The sequence below is a fragment of the Chiloscyllium plagiosum genome, unplaced genomic scaffold, assembly GCF_037043375.1.
Source record: "Chiloscyllium plagiosum isolate Xiang-an unplaced genomic scaffold, Cpla_swu_hap1 HiC_scaffold_40, whole genome shotgun sequence".
Classification (NCBI taxonomy): Eukaryota; Metazoa; Chordata; class Chondrichthyes; order Orectolobiformes; family Hemiscylliidae; genus Chiloscyllium; species Chiloscyllium plagiosum.
Window position 1 is genome coordinate 29,746,718 of NW_028270178.1, and position 21,713 is coordinate 29,768,430.

Sequence of the window (21,713 nt, forward strand, 5' to 3'; positions counted from 1 at the left end):
TTCTTGATATGTATGTACCTGTCAGGCAGGAAAGAGATGGTCGTGTGAGGGAACCTTGGATGACGAGGGAGGTTGAATGTCTTGTAAAGAGGAAAAAGGGGGCTTATATAAGTTTGAGGAAACAAGGTTCAGACAGAGCGTTGGAGGGATACAGGATTGCCAGAAGGGAGCTGAAGAAAGGGATTAGAAGAGCTAAGAGAGGGCATGAAAAATCTTTGGCGGATAGGATCAAGGATAACCCCAAGGCATTTTATGCGTATGTGAGAAACATGAGAATGACGAGAACGAGGGTAGGTCAGATCAAGGACAGTAGTGGGAGACTGTATATTCCGTCCGAAGATATAGGAGAGGTCTTGAATGAGTACTTTTCTTTAGTATTTACAAACGAGAGGGATCGTATTGTTGAAGAGGAGAGCGTGAAACGGACTGTTAAGCGAGAGGAGATACTTGTTAGGAAGGAAGGTGTGTTGTAAATTTTGAATAACTTGAGGACAGACAAGTCCGCGGGGTCTGACGGGATATATCCGAGGATAATGTGGGAAGCAAGGGAGGAAATTGCTGAGACTTTGGCAATGATCTTTTCGTCTTCACTGTCAACAGGGGTGGTACCAGGGGACTGGAGAGTGGCGAATGTTGTGCCCCTGTTCAAAAAAGGGAATAGGGATAACCCCTGGAATTACAAGCCAGTTAGTCTTACTTCAGTGGTAGGCAAAGTAATGGAAAGGGTACTGAGGGATAGGATTTATGAGTATCTGGAAAGACACTGCTCAGCCAGCACTGATTTGTGAAGGGTAGGTCTTGCCTTACAAGTATTATTGAATTCTTTGAGGAGGTGACCAAGCATGTGGATGAGGGTAGAGCAGTGGATGTAGTATACATGGATTTTACACGGCATTTGATAAGGTTCCCCATGGTAGGCTAATGTGGAAAGTCAGGACGCATGGGATAGAGGGAAATTTGGCCAGTTGTATAGAAAACTGGCTAACCGGTCGAAGTCAGAGAGTGGTGGTAGATGGTAAATATTCAGCCTGGAGCCCAGTTACAAGTGGAGTTCCGCAGGGATCAGTTCTGGGTCCTCTGCTGTTTATAATTTTTACTAATGACTTGGAAGAGGGAGTCGAAGGGAGGGTCAGTAAATTTGCAGATGATACGAAGATTGGTGGAGTTGTGGATAGTGCAGAGGGCTGTTGTCGGCTGCAAAGGGACTTAGATATGATGCAGAGCTGGGCTGAGGAGTGGCAGATGGAGTTCAACGCTGTCAAGTGTGAGGTTGTCCATTTTGGAAGGACAAATAAGAATGCGGAATACAGGGTTAACGGTAGGGTTCATAGTGAGGTGGAGGCTCAGAGGGATCTTGGGGTCTATGTTCATAGATCTTTGAAAGTTGCCACTCAGGTGGATAGAGCTTGTAAGAAGGCCTATGGTGTATTAGCGTTCATTAGCAGAGGGATTGAATTCAAGAGTCGTGAAGTGATGTTACAGCAGTACAGGACTTTGGTTAGACCACATTTGAAGTACTGTGTGCAGTTCTGGTCGCCTCACTTTAGGAAAGATGTGGAAGCTTTGGAGAGGGTGCAGAGAAGATTTACCAGGATGTTGCCTGGAATGGAGAATAGGTCGTACGAGGATAGGTTGAGCGTGCTCGACCTTTTCTCATTGGAACGGAGAAGGATGAGGGGTGACATGGTAGAGGTTTATAAGATGATCAGGGGAAAAGATTGAGTAGACAATCAGAAACTTTTTCCCAGGGTACAACAGAGTGTTACAAGGGGACATAAATTTAAGGTGAAGGATGGAAGGTATAGGGGAGATGTCAGGGGTAGGTTCTTTACCCAGAGAGTGGTGGGGGCATGGAATGCGCTGCCTGTGGGAGTGGCAGAGTCAGAATCATTGGCGACCTTCAAGCGGCAATTGGATAGGTACATGGATGGGTGCTTAAGCTAGGATAAATGTTCGGCACAACATGGTGGGCCGAAGGGCCTGTTCTGTGCTGTATTGTTCTATGTTCTATGTTCTTTGTTCTATGTTCTATGTTCTATGCTCTAAAACACATTAGACTAAGTTAGACTAATACAACATCAAACATTAGAGCGCACTGAAGGCCCTTATGTCGAAATGCACTGCTATTAAATTAATTTAGACCTAGATCATGGAACATTACACATCAGTACAGGCCCTTTACCTTACCGCTGGGCTAATAAAGGAAGTTAGACTCAGTGCATGGAACATGACAGCGCACAATAGGCCTCTTATGGAAGTGCTCGTCTAATAAACGAAGTTATACTCATAGAACGAAGAGCAATAAAGCGCAGTACAGGCCCTTTATGGCACCGCTCGTCTCATAGAGGAAGGTAGACTCGTAGAACATAGAATATGACAGCGTAATACAAGCCCTTTATGGAACTGCTCGGCGAATAAAGGAAGTTAGATCCATACAATTTCGAACATATCAGCAGAGTACAGGCCCTTTATGAAACTGCTCGGCTAATAACGGACGTTCGACTAATGCAACGTCAAACATTACAGTGCAGTACACGCCTATTATGGAACCGTTCGAATGAATGAAGTTAGACTCATACAACATGGAACATGACAGCGCAGTACAGGGCGCCTTTGAAACCGCTTGGCAAATAAAGGAGACTCATAGAACATAGAACATTATAGCGCAATACAGTCCCTTTATGGAACCGCTTGACTAAAGTAGGACGTCAGACTAATACAAAATGTAACATTAGAGCACCATATAGGCCCTCTGTGGAACCCTAAGGCTAATAAAGGAAGTTTGACTCAGAGAACATAGGCCATCACAGCGCAGTACAGACCCTTTATGGAACCGCTTGGATTATAAAGCAAGTTAGACAATAGAACTTAGAACATTACAGCACAGGACAGGCCCTTTATAAAATCACTCGGCTGATAAAGGAAGTAAGACTAACACAACATAGAACATTACAGGCCCTTTATGGAATCGCTCAGCTGATCAAGGAAGTGAGACTAATACAACATAGAACATTACAGCGCAGTACAGGCCCTTTGTGGAACCGTTTGGCTAATCAAGGAAGTTAGACACACGAAACACAGAACATCACAGCGCAGTGCAGGCCCTTTATGGAATCGGTCAGGTAATAAAGGAAGTTAGACTGATAGAACATCGAATATGACAGCGCAGTACCGGCCCTTTATGGAACCACTCCACTAATAAAGGGAGTTAGACTCATAGAATATCGAATATGACAGCGCAGCACAAACCCTTTATGGAACCACTCAGCTAACAAAGGAATTTACACTAATAGAACATAGAATGTCACAGTGCAGTATTGGCCCTTTGTAGCACCGCTTGGCTAATAGAGTGGGCGGCACGGTGTAACAGTGGTTAGCACTGCTGCGTCACAGCGCCAGAAATCCGGGTTCAATTCCTGCCTCTGTGTGGAGTTTGCACATTCTCCCCGTGTCTGCGTGGGGTTCCTCCGGGTACTCCGGTTTCCTCCCACAATCCAAAAATGTGCAGGTTCGGTGATTTGAACGTGCTAAATTGCCCGTAGTGTTAAGTAAAGGGGCGAATGTAGGGGAATTGGTCTGGGTGGGTTGCGCTTCAGCAGGTCGGTGTAGACTTGTTGGGCAGAAGGACCTATTTCAAAACTGTAAGTAATCTAATCTTAAAAAAAGGAAGTTAGACACATAGAACGTGACAGCGCAGCACAGTAGCTTTATAGAACCACTCAGCTAATAAAGGAAGTTAGACTAATGCAACATAGAATATTACAGCGAAGTACAGGCCTTTTATAGAACTGCTTGACATACAAAAGAAGTCAGACTCATAGAACGCAGAGCATTAAAGTGCAGTAGAGGTCCTTTATGGAATCGCTCCGCTAATAATGAAAGTTAGACTATTGCAACATAGAGTATGACAGCACAGTACAAGCCCATTTTGGAACCGCTTGGATAATAAAGCAAGTTAGACTCATAGAACTTAGAACATTACTGCGCATTATCGGCCCTTGATGGATGATTAAGGAAGTTAGACTATTACAACATAGACTATGACAGCACAGTACAGGCACTTCATGGAACCGCTCATCTAATAATGAAGATTATACTCACAGAACATAGAACATTACAGCGCAGTACAGCCCATTTGTGGAACTGCTCCGCTCGTAGAGGTCGTCAGGCTAATACAACATATAATGTTACAGCGCCATACAGGCTCTTTATGGAAAGCCTAAGCTTATAAAAGATGTTTGACTCAGAACAAAACACATCACTGCGCAGTACAGGCACTTTATGGAATCGCGCGTCTGATAATGGAAGTTAGACTCGTATAACAGCGAACATTACAGCGCAGTACAGGAACGGCTAATAGTGAGAGATACACGCATAGAACATAGAAATTTATAGCACAGCACAGACCTTTTATGGAACCTCTCGGCTAGTAGAGGTAGCCAGACTAATACAATTTATAATGTTCCAACGTCATACAGGCTCTCTATGGAACCTCTCGGCTAATAAAGGAAGTTTGACTCATAGAACAAAACACATTACTGCGCAGTAAAGGCTCTTTATGGAATCGCTCCGCTGATAAAGGAAGTTAGACTCATGCAACCCAGAACATTACAGCACAGTACAGGCCTTATTCTGGGACTGCTCGACTATTAAATGAAGTTAGACTCAGAACATAGAACATTACAGATCAGCACAGGCCCTTTATGGAACCGCTTAGATAATAATGGACGTTAGACACATAGTATACAGAATATCACAGCGCAGTACAGGCCCATTATGGAACTGCTCGGTGAATAAAGGAATTTGATTCATAGAACAAAACAAAGGCCCTTTAAAGAATCCTCGGCTGATAAAGGAAGTTAGACTAATACAATTTTGAACATTAGAGCACAGGACAGGACCTTAATGGAGCTGCTCGGCTAATAATGAATGTTAGAATAATACAACATAGAACATAACAGCGCAGTACAGGCCTTTTTGTGGATCTGTTCGGTTAATAAATGAAGTTAGACTCAGAACATAGAACATTACAGATCAGTACAGAGCCTTTATGGACGCGCTCAGCTAATCAAGGAAGCGAGACATATTAAACATAAAACAACGCAGCGCAGTACAGGATCTTTATGGGACTGGTCGGCTAGTGCCAGGCGTTAAACTCATACAACAGAGAATATGGAAGCGCAGAACAGGCCCTTTGTGGAACCAGTCTGACAATAAAGGAAGATAGACTCATAGAACATAGAACATGACAGCGCAGCACAGGCTCTTTATGGAACCATTTGGTTAATACCTCAAGTTACACACGTAGAACATTAAAACCATGACAGTGCTCAGCTAACAAAGGACGTTAGACTAAAAGAACATAGGCCATCACAGCGCAGTGCAGGCCCTTTACAGAACTGCTTGGCTAATAAAGGTAGTTAGACTCATAGAACGTAGAGCATTACAGCGCAATATCGGCCCTTCATGGAACCCCTTGGATAATAAAGCAAGTTAGACTCAAGGAACATAGAACGTTACAGCACAGAACAGGCCATTTATGGAATACCTTGCAAATACAGGAAGTCAGACTAGGAGTTACATTAATGCAGCATAGAACATTACAGCGCAGTACAAGCCCTTTAAGAAACCACTCTTATAATAAAGGTAGTTAGATACATAAAACATAGGGCAGGGTACTGCACTGTAAGTTCTTTATTAAACAGCTTCGCTGATAAATGAAGTTAGACTAAAATAACTTTGAATACGACACTGCAGTACAGGCCCTTTATGGAACCGCTTGGCTATTAATGAGTTCTACTCATAGAACATAAAACATTACAGCGTAGTTCAAGCCCTTCAAGGAACTGCTCTTCTAATAAAGTCAGTTAGACACAAAAAACATAGGACCTGTACTGCACTGTAATGTTCTTTATGAAACCGCTCGGCTAATAAAGGAAGTAAGACTAATATAGCACAGAATATGACAGCGCAGTACTGGCCCTTCACGGAACCGCTCGGCAAATGCAGAAAGTTAGATTCATAGATCATAGAACATGACAGCGCAGTACTGGCCCTTTATGGAGACGCTCGACTAATAATGGAAGTTAGACTCATAGAACACATAACATGACAGCGCAGTACCGGCCCTTCATGGAACCACTTGGTAAATAATGCAAGTTAGACTCATGGAACATAGAACAGAACAGTGCAGTCCAGGCTCTTCATGGAACCGCTTGGCAAATAATGGAAGTTAGACTCATAGAACATAGAACATTACAGCGCACGACAGACCCTTTATGGAACCGCTCGGCTAATAAAGGAGGCTGAAATCATAGAACAAAGGAGGTTACATCACCGTACAGGCCTTTTATGGAACAGCTGGGATAATAAAGGACGTTAGAGTGTAGAACATAGAACATTACAGCGCAGTACAGGCCCTTTATGGAACCGCTCGGGCTAATAATGAAAGTTACACTCATGCAACATTGAACATTACAGCGCAGTATAGGCCCTTTAAGGAATCATGGTGCCTCGGTGGTTAGCACTGCTGCCTCACAGAGCCAGGGACACGGGTTCGAATTCAGCTTTGGGCAACTGTTTATGTTGAGTTTGCACATTCTCCCAGTGTCTGCGTGGGTTTCCTCTGGGTGCTTTGGTTTCCTCCCACAGTCCAACGATGTGCAGATTAGATGAAATGGTCATGCTAAATTGCCCGTATAGTCTAATACTTAAAGTGCAGCCGCATCAGAGTTTTGTACAGCTGCAACATGACCTCGTGGCTCTGAAACTCAATCCCTCTCCCAATAAAAGTTAACGCACTGTATACCTTCTTCACAACCCTATCAACCTGGGTGGTAACTTTCAGGGATCTATGTACATGAACACTGAGATCTCTCTACTCATGCACACTACCAAGAATCTTACCATTAACCAGCACTCTGCATTCCTGTTACTGCGTCCAAAGTCAATCACCTCACACTTGTCTGCATTAAACTCCATTTGCTACCTCTCAGCGCAGCTCTGCAGGTTATCCTTGTCCCGCTGTAACCTGCAACATCCTTCAGCACTATCTGCAACTCTACCGACTTGAGTGACATCCACAAATTTACCATCCCATCCTTTTACACCCTCATCCAGGTCATTTATAAAAATGACAAAAATCAGTGGCTGCAAAACAGATCCTTGTGGTACACCACTCGTAACTAAACTCCAGGATGAACATTTCCCATCAAACACCACCCCATCTTCTTTCAGCTCGCCAGTTTCTGAACCAAACCGCTAAATCGCCCTCAAGCTCATACATCTGCATTTTCTGCAATAGCCTACCATGGGAAATGTTATCAAAAGCATTATTGAAATGCATATACACCACTTCAACCGCTTTGCCCCATGCATCTGTTTGGTCACCTTCTCAAAGAACTCAATAAGTTCTTCACATAACCGTGTTGACTATCCCCAATCAAAATATTCCTTTCTAGACAATTATAAATGGAATATTGGTGGCTGACCCCAAAGTGTCCCCCACTGACACCTCAGACACCTGCCCTGCCTTACTTCCCAAGAGAAGATCAAGTTTTGCACTTTCTCTAGTAGCTACATCCACATATTGAATCAGAAAATGTTCTCGTGCATACTTAACAAATTTCTCTCCTTCATCTCAACCTTTAACACTATGGCGGTCCCAGTCTATGTTTAGAAATTTAAAATCCACGACCATAATCAACAAATATTCTTACAGATAACTGAAATCTCCTTACAAATTTGTTTCTCAATTTCCTCCTGACAATTGGAAGGTCTATAATACAATCCCAAAAAGGTGATCATATGATTCTTATTTCTCAGTTCCACCCAAGCAGCATGTCTGGATGTCTTTCCAGGAATATCCTCCCTCAGTACCGCTATAACACTATCCCTTATCAAAAATGCCATGGCCCCTCCTCTCTTGCCTACCTTTCCATCCTTCCTGTAGCCTTTCTATCCTGTAACATTAAGCTGCCAATCCTGTCCATCCCTTAGCCATGTTTTTGTAATTGCTATGATATCCCTGACTCATGCTCCTAACCATGCCCTGAGTACATCTGCCTTCCCTGTTCGGCCTCTTGCATTGAAATATATTAATTTATCAGTCCTACCTTGTTCTCTGCTTTGTCCCTGTCTGTCCTGACTGTTTGACTCGCTTCTTTTCTCAACAGTACCAGTCTAAGATTGATCTCTTTCCTCACTATCTCCAAGGGTAGCATCCCCCTCCTCACCAGTTTAAATCCTGTTGAGTACTTCTTGCAAATTTCCCTGTCAGTATCTTAGTCCCCTTCCAGATCCGGTGCAATCCGTCCTTCTTGTACAAGTCACTTCTACCCCAGAAGAGATTTCAATGATCTAAAAATGTGAATCCTTCTCCCATGCAACAGCTCCTCAGCCACGCATGCATTCGGCCCTATCCTCCTATTCCTACCCTAACTAGTTTTGAGCACCGGGAGTAATCGATCGCTTGTGTTTGGGAACCTGACGTACCCATCATTATAGAGCCAGTCTCAATACCAGAAACTGAGTAGTGCTACAAACAGTGTGACAATGATTATGAGTGACTGTCTGACCCAACCTTAGAAATAAAGAGATTGAATTTTTGCACATAAGAAAGCAAGCATTGTTACAAGTTAACTTTTCTGCATAAATCATAAAACGTTTTATATATAGAATATCATTAAATCAACAATGTAACTACATATTATTTGCATAAGCCGAAATCAATAGACGTTTTAACCACCATGGAGGGTGATACTGTATGGAAAGAGCTGCCACAGGAAGTGGTGGAGGCTGGTGCAATTTAAAAGGCATCTGAATGGGGATATGAATAGGAAGGGTTTGGAGGGATATGGGCCAGGCCCTGGCAGGTGGGACTAGATTGTGTTGGGATATCTGGTCGGCATGGAAGAGTTGGACCAAAGGGTCTGTTTCCATGCTGTAAATCTATAACTATGACTCTACATATTTCTGGTAAGACCCCATGTTATCCAAGGAAAGTGCGAGTAGGCCATCTAGTGGCTATTTGCTAGTATTGTATCAGCTGAAATACTTTATAAATCCTTGTAGCCGATTGTATTTTGGAGCACTTTATTGACTGCTTCCCATGAAATATATATCGTGAATAAAGTTGGTCAATACTGAAGGTCTGTTTCCAAGATTTTCTTCAACTCTCAAATAAATGCTTTTCTTTCTCCTTCATAATTGTTTGATGTGCTTGTCCAAAAACTATTATTTGATTGTATAGGCCACCCAGACTGTCCTGTATCTCAACATTCTCCAGTCATCTTCAGTTAATGAATATTTTGCTTGTCCATGTTGAATACGAGATGGACAATGCACAATATTATACTCCATCTGCTATTTTTTGTTTACTCATCTTCACTAAATGTTCCTGATGGAGACTTATTGTTCAACTCACCAATTTCCTTCTTGACTCTGTATTCGTGTGAGTACAGTTTGTGATGATGAATGTACAAGCACTGATGTCTCGTTAGAGTTTAACGATCTGCAAATGACCCATTTTTCCTCAATCTGTTTCTCATCATGACTCAATTCTCGCTCTAAACTAGCATACTAACACCATCACCATGTGCTTCGAGAACGGGCTGTAACATTATAAATGTTCTTTAGAAACTCAAATGCGCTACATCTGCAGGCCATTCTTTATCCATCTGGCTTGATTTATCCTCATAGGTTATGGACTATTTAGCCACATTTTGCTTTTCAGAAAACACTGCTGGCTTTGCTTCAATTCGAAATATCTTGCAACAACTTCCTTTAAAAACGCGTTGTAGCAATGTTTTCGCTGACAGTAACTGTTAGACTGACACAGACATTATTTCTTGGTTCTGATTCCCATCCTTTTTTTGAGGAGGAGTGTACTTTGTCGTAATCTCTGTCAGTGAGAGTGATTGAACCTCAGTCAGTGATAGGGATTGAATCCATTCTGTTGTCATCAGTGTGCATCATAAACCAGCTGATAGCGAACCAACCTTCTCTAAGAAGGTTCAGGTAAGAATAGAATCAGAAGCTGGCAGTGCCATCCATCTGGCAAATGAAGGTGAGGCTGTGCAATTCAGAGGACTGAATGACTGTTCAGGATTAAAACAGCGATGCTGCTGAATGAAAATAGGTCGTTGTGATGTTAGCCCCTGGCAGGTAAAACAGTGATAATGATTTGACTGAACAGAGGATAAAGACCATGACGACTATTTCCCCCTGAGAAATGAGCCGGTGTACAGCATGAAAAAAAAAGTATTTTAAGAACATTTAATATTCACAAGTGCAATCCTCAGCCACATCAGAATAGGCTGTTCTGAGTGAGAACACGGGCTGATATTTACTTAGTTTATGAAGAAAGGTTTGGTTTAACTTTTTTCTTAACCAACGTCAATATCAAAAGGAAAGGATATTTCATCATCTTCGTCATCTCTTCCCTTAATTAGGTTTTTTAGTTGTATAAATACGTGGGTTTGTACAGGAACTCATGAGAATGTACCCAGATTCAGTGGCAAAATATGTTGGAGCTGTGTTATCACCTCGGTAATACGCTGTTGTTGTGAGCTCGCTGGTTAAAAAGTTAACGACTGCTGTTAGCCACAATAGGACAAAATTGCCTGATACACTGAGCAGTAACACGATGGATTTCCTTCTGCTTTTCATCTCAGGGTCAGTGCTATTCTCTTTTCTGAGACCCCACAGTGCGCTCCATACATTGCTGGTCACTAAAATACGCTGGAATGTCAAAGAGTTAAGCAATAATATCAAACAAAAAGGCAGCCATGCAGCTAAAATAAATTTCTGCCAAGAGTAGGCCTCGCCTGAAGGCGATATATAAAAGGCCATATTGGAGCGACAGCCCCAGGCAACGCTTGAAATTATTCAGCTGGGGTCATAGGCAAACCAGAAAAAGAAATCAGGGCAGACAGCGTGATTGAAATCACAGTGATAGTTCTCACTGTGCAGTAGTTTAATTTGAACTTCTGACAACAGATTGTTACAAACCGGTAAATTGCAAAGAAGATAGGGAACCACACAGACATATCCAATGTGGCAGGATTAACACAGAGAATGAATTTACAAACAGCATTATAGGATAGAAATGAATGTGGAAAGTGATAATTCAAAATATGATACACAATTACATTAAAAAATGTCACCAGGAAATCTGTAGTTGCCATGGCAATTATGTAAGGCAAGATACATTTAGAAAGTGCATAATTTCCACTGGAGAGATTGACGATGGTCAGTAGGTTTGCTGTAAGAATGAAAGAGAAGAGATTAGAAGTCGGATTCCATAAAGAAATATCACGGAAATGTTTGGGAAATAGTTGGAGGTGAGTTTACTGCGAGTTTCCCAAAGATTTGTGTATAATGTAGATGAACGGACTGACATTTTGAGGTCAAAACAACATTGAAAATTTAAAGTCTGTGCTCTTCCAATAAACTTTATAATGCTGTTTGTAAAATCATTCTCTGTGTTAATCCTGCCACATTGGATATGTCTGTGTGGTTCCCTATCTTCTTTGCAATTTCCCGGTTTGTAACAATCTGTTGTCAGAAGTTCAAATTAAACTACTGCACAGTGAGAACTATCACTGTGATTTCAATCACGCTGTCTGCCCTGATTTCTTTTTCTAGTTTGCCTATGACCCCAGCTGAATAATTTCAAGCGTTGCCTGGGGCTGTCGCTCCAATATGGCCTTTTATATATCGCCTTCAGGCGAGGCCTACTCTTGGCAGAAATATATTCTAGAAATTAATTCTAGATAATTGCTAAATATTTCTTGATTCCAGTAAAACATTCTGTTTGGACACAATCGTTGCATTAGCATCCAAGAATTGATTTTCTTTGCTGATACCTATCCTGGAGGAGCTGCTCAATAAATGTGCATCACTGAGTCTGTCTTTCCCAGTTCCTCCTGATGGATAAGTGACTCTGCTGTGAGGATTATTACTAAAATCTGTTCCATGAACACCATGACATTCACTGTCTAAGAAGAAAAATAACATTGTCTTACCAAGAACACCAAAGGCTGCAATAAGAGGATAGTAAATGTTCTTTATTTGGAGAATTCTCACCAAAGTTCCATGAAGAATAAAAAAAAAACCCTTACATTATCTGGCTTCTTGTGAAATCCATCTGAGGTCATTAATTTCACCTCCTTTATAAATCAAGCCATCTCTCCCTCAGATTAAATGAGACCATATAATAACTGTGTCAAAACAATTAGTGCCAGTCCATTAGCAAACAAGGGATGGCTTTCTACCTCAGCGTGGCTGGTTCATCAGGTGGTCAATTACAAAGCTCAGGCCATGAATTCCCAAACATTAGAGCTTCTTTGAGTGTCTGTGTGTGTCTGTGTGTGTCTGTGTGTGCGTGTTCCCCAGAGGAAGGGAAGATGAACCCAAAGTGTAGGAATATTTTGTGAAGGCTGGATAGATCATTCCACTCGTCATTGCTGTTGTGGAATGATGCTTATTTAAGAAAATCTTCAATAAAATGTTATTTAATAATATTGTTTAGTCTACGAATGACAGTGTAATATAATGATACTGATCTGCTGTTAATTTCCTCACAGTACAATGCATTGTGTAACGTCATTAGCATTGATGGGAACTGTTATGTAAGATTACTCTTGATTGGCACCTACTCATATTCCTGGCGTTGCACAAAATCTAGCATTATCGTTAACTCTAACAGCGCACAGGAAATACTCTAACATCGTGTGAAGGATAAACTGTCCAGACAGCGTGGTGATGTGCACACATGCAGACACTCGCACACACATCCATGTAAGCACATGCACACGCACGCAAACACACATACACACACACATACAGTTTCAAAGGAACTTTGAATGCAAAGGATTATTTAGATTTCTGCAATCCCTGTGTGTCAGATTAAAACAGGAAATTCATCCAGCTCGGTCAGGCTCAAGATTCCCCTCCCAGATAATCGAAACTGTTCAAGTGGACATTTGGAAACGGGAATCTAACAGAGCAGAACGGAGAGAATCAAACAAGGAAATTTGCAGTGAATGTATAGAATGCTTCCATCCAGTTGAGAATGTTGAGAATGTGATATCATAGAATCATCGATTAATACCGTACAGGAGAGGACATTCTATCCAACAAGTCTCTGCCACCAATAGAACACTCATCCCGAAACAAATCCCATGTTCCACACTAGGCCGAGAGCCTTGACTGCAACATGTGACCAACCAGGTGCTTTTTAAAGTTTGGGAAGTTTCCCATCTCAATTACCCACTCACACAGTGAATTCCAGGGTCCCACCGCTCTCTGGTGGGAACATAATCTTCAAATTCACTTTGAAAACTCCTGCCTTTCACTTTATAAGTGTGCCCCTTGTTATTGACTCTTCAGTCAAGATATTTGACCATATGGTTGATCAGATTAAACTGTGTGCATGTGTGACAATGTGTCTCTGCACAAGGGTGTGTGATAGTGTGTAAGAGCATGTGATTACATCTGTGTGAGTGTTTGAGTGAGCAAGGACAAGAATGTGCATTGTGTGTGTGTACGCGTGTGCCGACAGTGCACTCTGTCATTTAATGAGAGTGACTGAATAAGAGTGAGGGGGTGTGAGTGTGAGGGTTTTCGCTGCAAAGTATGAGAGACTGAGAGCAGGAAATTGAGTTTGAGAGAGTATGTGGGTGTTTCAGAGTCAGTGACTGTGTGTGATACAGTGAGAGCAGTGGCATCGAGTGTGAGAGACTGTGAGAGTATGTTTGATTGTACAGTGGTCTGTATGTTTTGTGTATTATTACTGGGGCAGAGACAGGTTGGGGTTATGGACAGTTACACCATGGGATCATCGACACTCAGACTGTGCACTCGGATGGACACATGCAGGCAGACAGGCACAGTCTCACATCAACATACTTAGGAACACCATTAGAAATACACACACACTCACTCTCCCGCTAATATACACACACAAATGTAAAATAACAGGGTTCAAAATTACTGCTATTAATCATAATAATAAAAATTCAGATATCGAATTATTACACAGAAACACATGAAACTGGAATTGAGTCGGTCACTTGCGTACTGGAACTGACTCCACCATTTCAGAATTCACCATACCCATCGTCCCAGAGTAACGTTAGATTCTTATTATGCAAGGGAATACATCTACCTGTAACTTAAATATATTCGTTGTCCCAGAAAGTGATGGGATGGGGACAATCAGTTCCAAAGTTACACAGCCCTAAAAACTAAATTCTCATCTGTGTCCAAAAAGGGTGACCCCCGCCCCATTAATGTTCAAACCGTGCCCACAGTCTGAACTCACCAACAAGGAGAAACATCCATTGCCCATCCACCATATCCAGATCATGAGAGGACATTATAGACATTGATCAGGTGATACTTAACTCGTCTGAACTCCAGCAGGAACAATCCCTGTCTGTCCACCCATCCCCAAAGGTCAAGTCACTAAATCAAAGGATTATTGGAGTAAAATATGAGAGGCGTGGAGAAAGTTGACAGCCAAGCGCTTGTCCCCATGATAGGAAAGTCTCAGACTAGAGGGCATGGAAATGTTGGGCTGAAGGGTCTGTTTCCATGCTATCAACCTCCATGGCTCTTTGACTTTGTGAGAGCCTATGGTACAAGACAATTGGATTGCCAATCAGTGATCCCGGTGTCACCAAATTCCCCGTCACATCAAGCCTATGGCTCAACTGCCCATGAGACAGGGCTGAAATTTATCAGTTGTTACAACACGGGATAAACCCCTCTGCAAATGTAAACCAGACACACAGAAGCTGACCGTGTGCCATAAACGTTTACATTTCAAGAGGCAAAGATTTATCCCAGATGTGACTATTTGAAGTAAAAACTAACAATTTTATTCTTTAATTCCCACAGAGAACCTTACAGCAATAGCTATTGACAACTCACTTCTCTTAAATCTATCTTTCACCTTTCACTCTACAATACTGGTCCAATTTTTTTAAAAAACTGAATTAAGATTTACAAAAGAAATCATGTTTCAAAACTAGCCAGCATTGTAGATTTTCCTCTGTATTTTCCCGAGTCGTCTTTTCTTCCGTCTTCTCTTGCACAACGTTTCTTATTGACAGGTACCATTCAGAGAGCTAGACATCACTATTAGGCATGGGAACACCTCCCACCTTGTACATGGCAAGTACTCATGTGACTCAACCCACGTTGTCTATCTTATACGTTGCAGACCAGGATGCCCGGAGGCATGGTACATTGGGGAAACTGAGCAAAGGCTTCGTCAATGGATGAATGGGCAGCGCACAACAATCAACAGACAGGAGGGTTCCCTCCCAATTGGGGAACACTTCAGTGGTGCAAGACATTCAGCCTCAGACCTTCGAGTGACCATCCTCCAAGGTGGACTTCTGGACAGGCAGCAGAGAAAAGTGGCCGAGCAGAGGCTGAAAGCTAAGTTCGGTACCCATAGGGAGGGCCTCAACCGGGACATTGGGTTCATGTCACATTACAGGTGATCACCATTGCACTACACACACACACAGATATTCCTACACATACACACTCTCACATACACACGGACACAGGTACGCACAGACGCGCACACAGACACCCACACACACCCTTATAGACACACACACTCCCACACTCACGCATGCACTCCCTCACAGACTTAAGACCCTCTGCACTCACTACAGACACACACACACACTTTCTCACATTCACAACTCCCACCCCAGACAGACACACACACACACACAGACAGACAAAGACCCACATGCACACATATATTTTGTGGGGTGAATTTGTACTTGCAGACTTATATTGTACTTTGCTCAAAAACTGAATGCATTCATGTAGAACTCTGAGCTCAAAATCTGCATGAATTTATTTAAAACTTTGTTATCTCACTTTTTAGATTAGAATCAATCTAAACATAATGGCATAGACAGAGAACACAGGTGGCCAACACCGTCAACATATTGTCTAGCTATCACCACTGTGAATAGCTAACCTGCGAATGCAACTTGAAAAAAAAGGTTTTGTGATTTACACATGAAAGAAGTGAAACTATTACTGTATTCGAACACATGAAAGGCTTAACATACAATCAATTTCTTTATGGATAATTTCAGTTACATCACACTGTAAGTTTTTGCTATAAACTCTGTGTTACGATCGAGTCCTCCATTATTACCTGATGAAGGAGTGTCGCTCCGAAAGCTAGTGTGCTTCCAACTAAACCTGTTACACTATAACCTGGTGTTGTGTAATGTTTAACTTTGTACACATCAGTCCAACAACGGCATTTCCAAATCATGAGTAAAATTCAAATTGGATTGGATTTTGATATCTGAGGCATAATTTAAACGGATTGGCCAAATTTGAATTTGTTTTTGTTCCCTGGCAACGCAACTCCAGTTATTTGTTTCAAGCAAATGTTCCCTTTTTAAATTGTTCAGCACACTCTGTGCTTTCAGTCAGTCCTTGCCAGCTTCCTCTCTTTCTTCAAGGTACAGCACACATCTAAACCTTCATACCACCGTCCCCTAAACAAAAAAAAAGAGTCTTCATAATGAAAACATGGCATCTTTTTTTCTCTATCCCTTCGCCACATTAATACAACATACATATGACTTTAATCTAAGTTCATTTTAACTGCTTCCCGCATATATATAAAACATTGAATAGATACCAATCACATCTATACTTTATCAGCTAAATCCATTATAACGCATTTGCGATGACATTCTTACGACCAGCAATATGCACGATTTGTAAATTGAAAGTCTGTAACATAAGACTCCAGTGAAATAGTCTTATGCTGTTGTCTTTAAAGCACTCGAAGAATGTAAGGGGACGATGATCCTTGCACACAACCAACTCTGACACGTCATTTGTGACATGCATATTAAAATGCTGTAAGGCCAGTACCAAATTCAACAGTTCATTTTCGATCGTGGAGTATTTCCTCTGGTGGATGTTGAGTTTCTTCAAAAAGTAACCAATTGGCAGTTCAATCCCATCCTCATTTTCATGCAGGAGTACAGCTACAAATCCTGTTAGTAGCATCAATGACAACTTTGAAGGATTTCGAAAGGTTTGGTGTAGCTGAAACTGGTTTGGTAGTTAATATTGCTTTCAAATGGTTGAATGCGTCCTGGAATTGTTCTATCCAGTGACACTCTGTGTTCTTCTTCAGCAAATCTATCAGCGGTGCCACTACATTGCTGAAGTATGGAACAAACTTCCAATAGAATCCACTGAGTCCCAGAAAACCAAGCATCTCTTTCTTCGAGGTTGGTCATGGAAATTCCTCGATGGCCTTCGTTTTTGTGTTCTGTGTGTTCAATCTTCTCTGACCGATGATGCATCCCAAAAATGTCAGCATTGCTTTCACGAATTCAGTTTTGTTTAAGTATATTCCGAGTTTTGCTTCTCAGCGTCATTCTTAGGGCTCGGCCAACTGTACCATGTGATATTTCCAGGGCTGACTAAAGATCGCTACATCTTCCAAATAGACTGCACAGTTTGTTAACCCAGGCACACTCTGTTCATGAGTGTTTGAAATGCGGCGGGTGTGTTCTTCATTACAAAAGGCATCACTTTAAGCTGATATAGCTCATTGGGGTTACAAACGCAAACATTTCCTTTGTTGTTTCTGATAAAGGTAATTGCCAGTAACCCCGCAGTAAGTCCAAATCGGTGATTATAACTGGCTTGTTGGACTTTCTCGATACAGTTTTCCAATCTCGGAATTGGACATGAGTTTGATTTTGTAACAGCATTGACCTTCCGATAATCCATGCAATGCCGTTGAGTCCCGTCTGCATTGAGAACCAAGACAATCGGCGAATTCCCCTTGCTCTGGCTTGGTTCTTTGAAATTGTCATTGAGCACGGCCTCCACCTCCTTCTGGACCTGTCTGCCTTTGAGAGAATTAAGCCAGTATGACTGTTATTTTATCAGAACAGTATTCCCTACGTCTACTTCATGTACAACAGCATTCGCCCTGTCTATCTGACTCTTACATATATCCTCATATTCAGTGACAAATCTTCCAACTGTGTTCTTTGTTCCTGAGACAGATAGATCAATAACCAATCCCACTCCTTTAGGATTTCTTCATATTTAAAACATTTCAATACATATAAAAATCCACACCATCTGGATTTGATTCCTCACTCTGCGGGGCAGTAACTAACAGGTGTTTCTCCAGTTTTTTCTCTCCAGTCTAACACTTATTCAATATCTTCACATGGCATGCCTGATACAGGTTATAACCCGCATGAAAGGTTCTTCAAATGTGGGAATTGGCAACAAAGCTGCTGTTTTTATTACCACCTGTGGTTTACCTACCATTTGGCATTAACAACACATACAGCTGAAGGGAACCACACCCTTGTACATTCCAGGCCAATAAAAATTATTTTGTATCTGAGCCTGAGTCTTTTATACCCCTCGGTGACGTCCTACTGGTAGACCATCTGCTATCCATAACACATCCTGTCTATATGCTACCAGCAACACAATCTGGTGCACTTCGGCCCATTGCTCTTCTGTACTAACCTGCCATGGTCTCCATTTTCGTCTTAGGATTCTATCTTTCAAATAAAAATCCTCAGAATTATTCGCTGCATCCTTTTTAGATTACACATCCACATATATAAATATTTTTTTTCATCTTGTTCTCCTGTTGCAAGTCCCTTAGCCTTTCAGGCCTAAACACTTCTGTCTGACCCTCTACCTGTTCAGATTTTTTTTCCCTGAACCATTTCATCAAACATGATATCCGCTAACTGAACATCAACTCCTTCAGCTTTCTCTTTAGTTTTTACTTGGTGCTGTGATTTATGAAAGTGGGAGCTGGTTCCCACACAGTCTGGTGAAATACCTGATATTTCTGTTTTAACTCCTCAGTTTCTTGCTCTTCCTTGGGCTTCTCCTTATCAAGGGACCACCTTGGACCCTGCCAAATCTTTCCCAAGAACAAACTGGATTCCTGGAACTGACACTCTGTCAATCACTCCTACTGCAAATTACCCAGTCTTCAGTTGGCACTTCAAAATAGATCTGACATATTCCACAAATTGCCACACTCTCGTGTAACAGATCAGAAAGGGTGCATATTCACTCATCTCTTACTATCAGCGATTGGTTAGATTATGTATCTCTCAAAATTATAACTTCTTGTTCTACTCCCCCTTGTTCTTTCTGAGTAAACTTTACCCACAGAGGTGAATTCGTTGTAGAGATCAGATACTAACTCCATACCCAGCCCCTGCCCAGACTGTGCACTCTCCTTCAGCTCCTCGGCTCTTCTTGGGGTTTCCTTTTGTACTTTCACTAATGCTACTGGCTTAGCTTATTTTACCACATCTTTTCCCACAGTGCCTTTCTTCAACAACCAGCACTGTGACTTTATGTGTCCCACTTTACCACAGTGGAAACACCTGAGGCCTTTCAACTCCTGTCCACCCTCTTTGGCTTCTTTTCTGTCCTGTGGTAAATTCTTACCAGTGCTCTCTTCTCATGGTTTTGCAGTGTAGGATCTTCACTTCTCCCAACGTCTGTATCTCACAGTACAAGATTCTGGCCGGAAGCTTGACTTATGCACCAACATGTATCCATCTGCTAATCTTGCTGCCCTTCTCACTTCCTGATCTTTCTGTTCTCCACGTGAATTCTTAACATTTCTGGTAGAGAATTTTTAAACTCCTCCTGCAGAATAGCCTCCCGTAAGTCCTGACATATCCTCTATTTTTAAAGCATGCAGCCATCTGTAAAATGGATATTTTTAATTCTTTCGAACATGGCATAAGTCTGACCTGGATCCTTCTTTTTGTTTCTGAAACACTGTCTGTATTCTTCTGGTATCAATTCATAAGCAGTTAAAATAGCGTGTTTGACCTCTTCATAATCTCTTGATCCCTCATCTGACATGACTTGCTCCTCCTCCCAGTTTAGTCTTAACAAACATGGGACTATTCCATCTTCCCAGACAACGTTTCAAATGAAATAAAGAATGTTTCGACATCTTTCTGATCAAAATGCGGCAGAGTTTTGACATATTTGTATATAAAACTATCATCTGTTTTAATCTCCATCCTGGTAACTTGCGTTTGCTGACGAAGTCGCAACCTCTCAAGTTCAAATTCTCTCTCCTTTTGCTCAGTGAAGAACGGTCTCTCTCTTTCTTAATCCTCTCTCTCTCTTTCTCTCTCCCTTTCGTCTCTCTCTCTCTCTCTCTCTCTCTCTCTTGCTTTGTTCAGCTAAGAAACATCTTTTTCTCTTTTGGCTCTCTCTCTCTCTTACTCCTTCTCTCTCTCCTTCTCTCTCTTCCTTTTCTCTCTCTTTGTTTTTTTCCTAACTACATTTTCCTCAATTGTAATTAAAGTTTTTCCACCTCGACTGCAATTATCTCTTTCTCTAATACACCGAAGTGTTTGAGTAATTCCCTTATAATTTCCGCTTTAATTTAATCCTTGGTCAAACCCAAATCTAACTTCTTTACTAATTCTAAATGTATGGCCTTTTTCTTACTTTTAAAACTTTCTTGGCAAATTTGAGAAACATCTTCAAATTCCAGAATTTCTTTGGCAATTCTAAGAGCTATTTCTCTCACTTGTCGTTTAACCAACCACAAGTCATTGAAATTAAACAAATTGTCCCACCCACATTTTATTTAAAGATCTAGGACAGTAACCTGCAAGTAGTTAAATCCATTGGGTTTTCACACTCCCCAAATCTATTAAAATCTGTCCAAATCCCAGCGCGGATCTGTCTAAACCTGTTCAAATCGTGCACAAATGCCCCCAAACTGTTATGGCATGGGGTAAACCCTTCTGCTAATTTGAACCAGCAACACAGAAAAGATTCACCCCGTGCTGTAACCTGTTAAAATTCAAGAGGCAAAGAACGATCCCAGATGTCACTATTTAAAGTAAAAATTAGCAACTTTATTCTTTAAGTCGAACAGAGAATATTGAAACCAACATCTATTTACAACTTCTTTATCTTAAACTTATCATTTTCCTCCCACTCTACAAAACTAGTCTGACAAAAAAGTCCTGATAAAGATTTACAAAATAAAATCCCGTTTCAAACCTCGTTAGCTTTGTTGCATCTCCTTGTAGATTTTCCTTTGCAGATTCTCACCAGGTCGGCCTCGATGTTCTGCTGTGCAAACCCCTTCCCCAGACAGGCACCTTTCAGAGACCTCTTGTGCGAGCAGTGTCCGTGCCAGTTCTCTCTCAACTGTTCAACAATGTCCCGTCTTATATCCTAAAACATCAGATCGTTTCATTGGTTTTAATGTTATTAAAATATTAAATTCAAACTTGATTGGAGTTTGGTATCTTTGGACATAATTTAAACTGATTGGCCGAATTTCAATTGCATTTTGTCTCATGGCAACCTATCTGCTCTATTTGTATCGACCACGTGTTACATTGTCACCTTGTTCAGAACACTTTATGCTCTATCAGGTTGTTTTGTTAGCTTTTCAACTCCCTTAAAGGTACAGTACATCTACACCTTCATAACACTTCCTACCATCAAGCCAATTTTGTATCCAGTTGGCGAGCTCTCAAGGATCCCATGAGATTTAACGTTACTTAACAACCTACCCATACGATACCTTATCAAAGATCTTGATTAAGTCCATGCAGCAAATGGTTATTGCACAGTATTCATCTACCTCGTGGTTCCCACTT

At 41.5% G+C, this 21,713-nt stretch overlaps 1 pseudogene; it reads right to left on the reverse strand.

Annotated features, from left to right (window-relative positions):
- Positions 1-10,354: 10,354 nt before the first annotated feature.
- LOC148138434 (uncharacterized) overlaps positions 10,355-21,713 on the reverse strand; it is a 45,006-nt pseudogene continuing 33,647 nt past the window's right edge.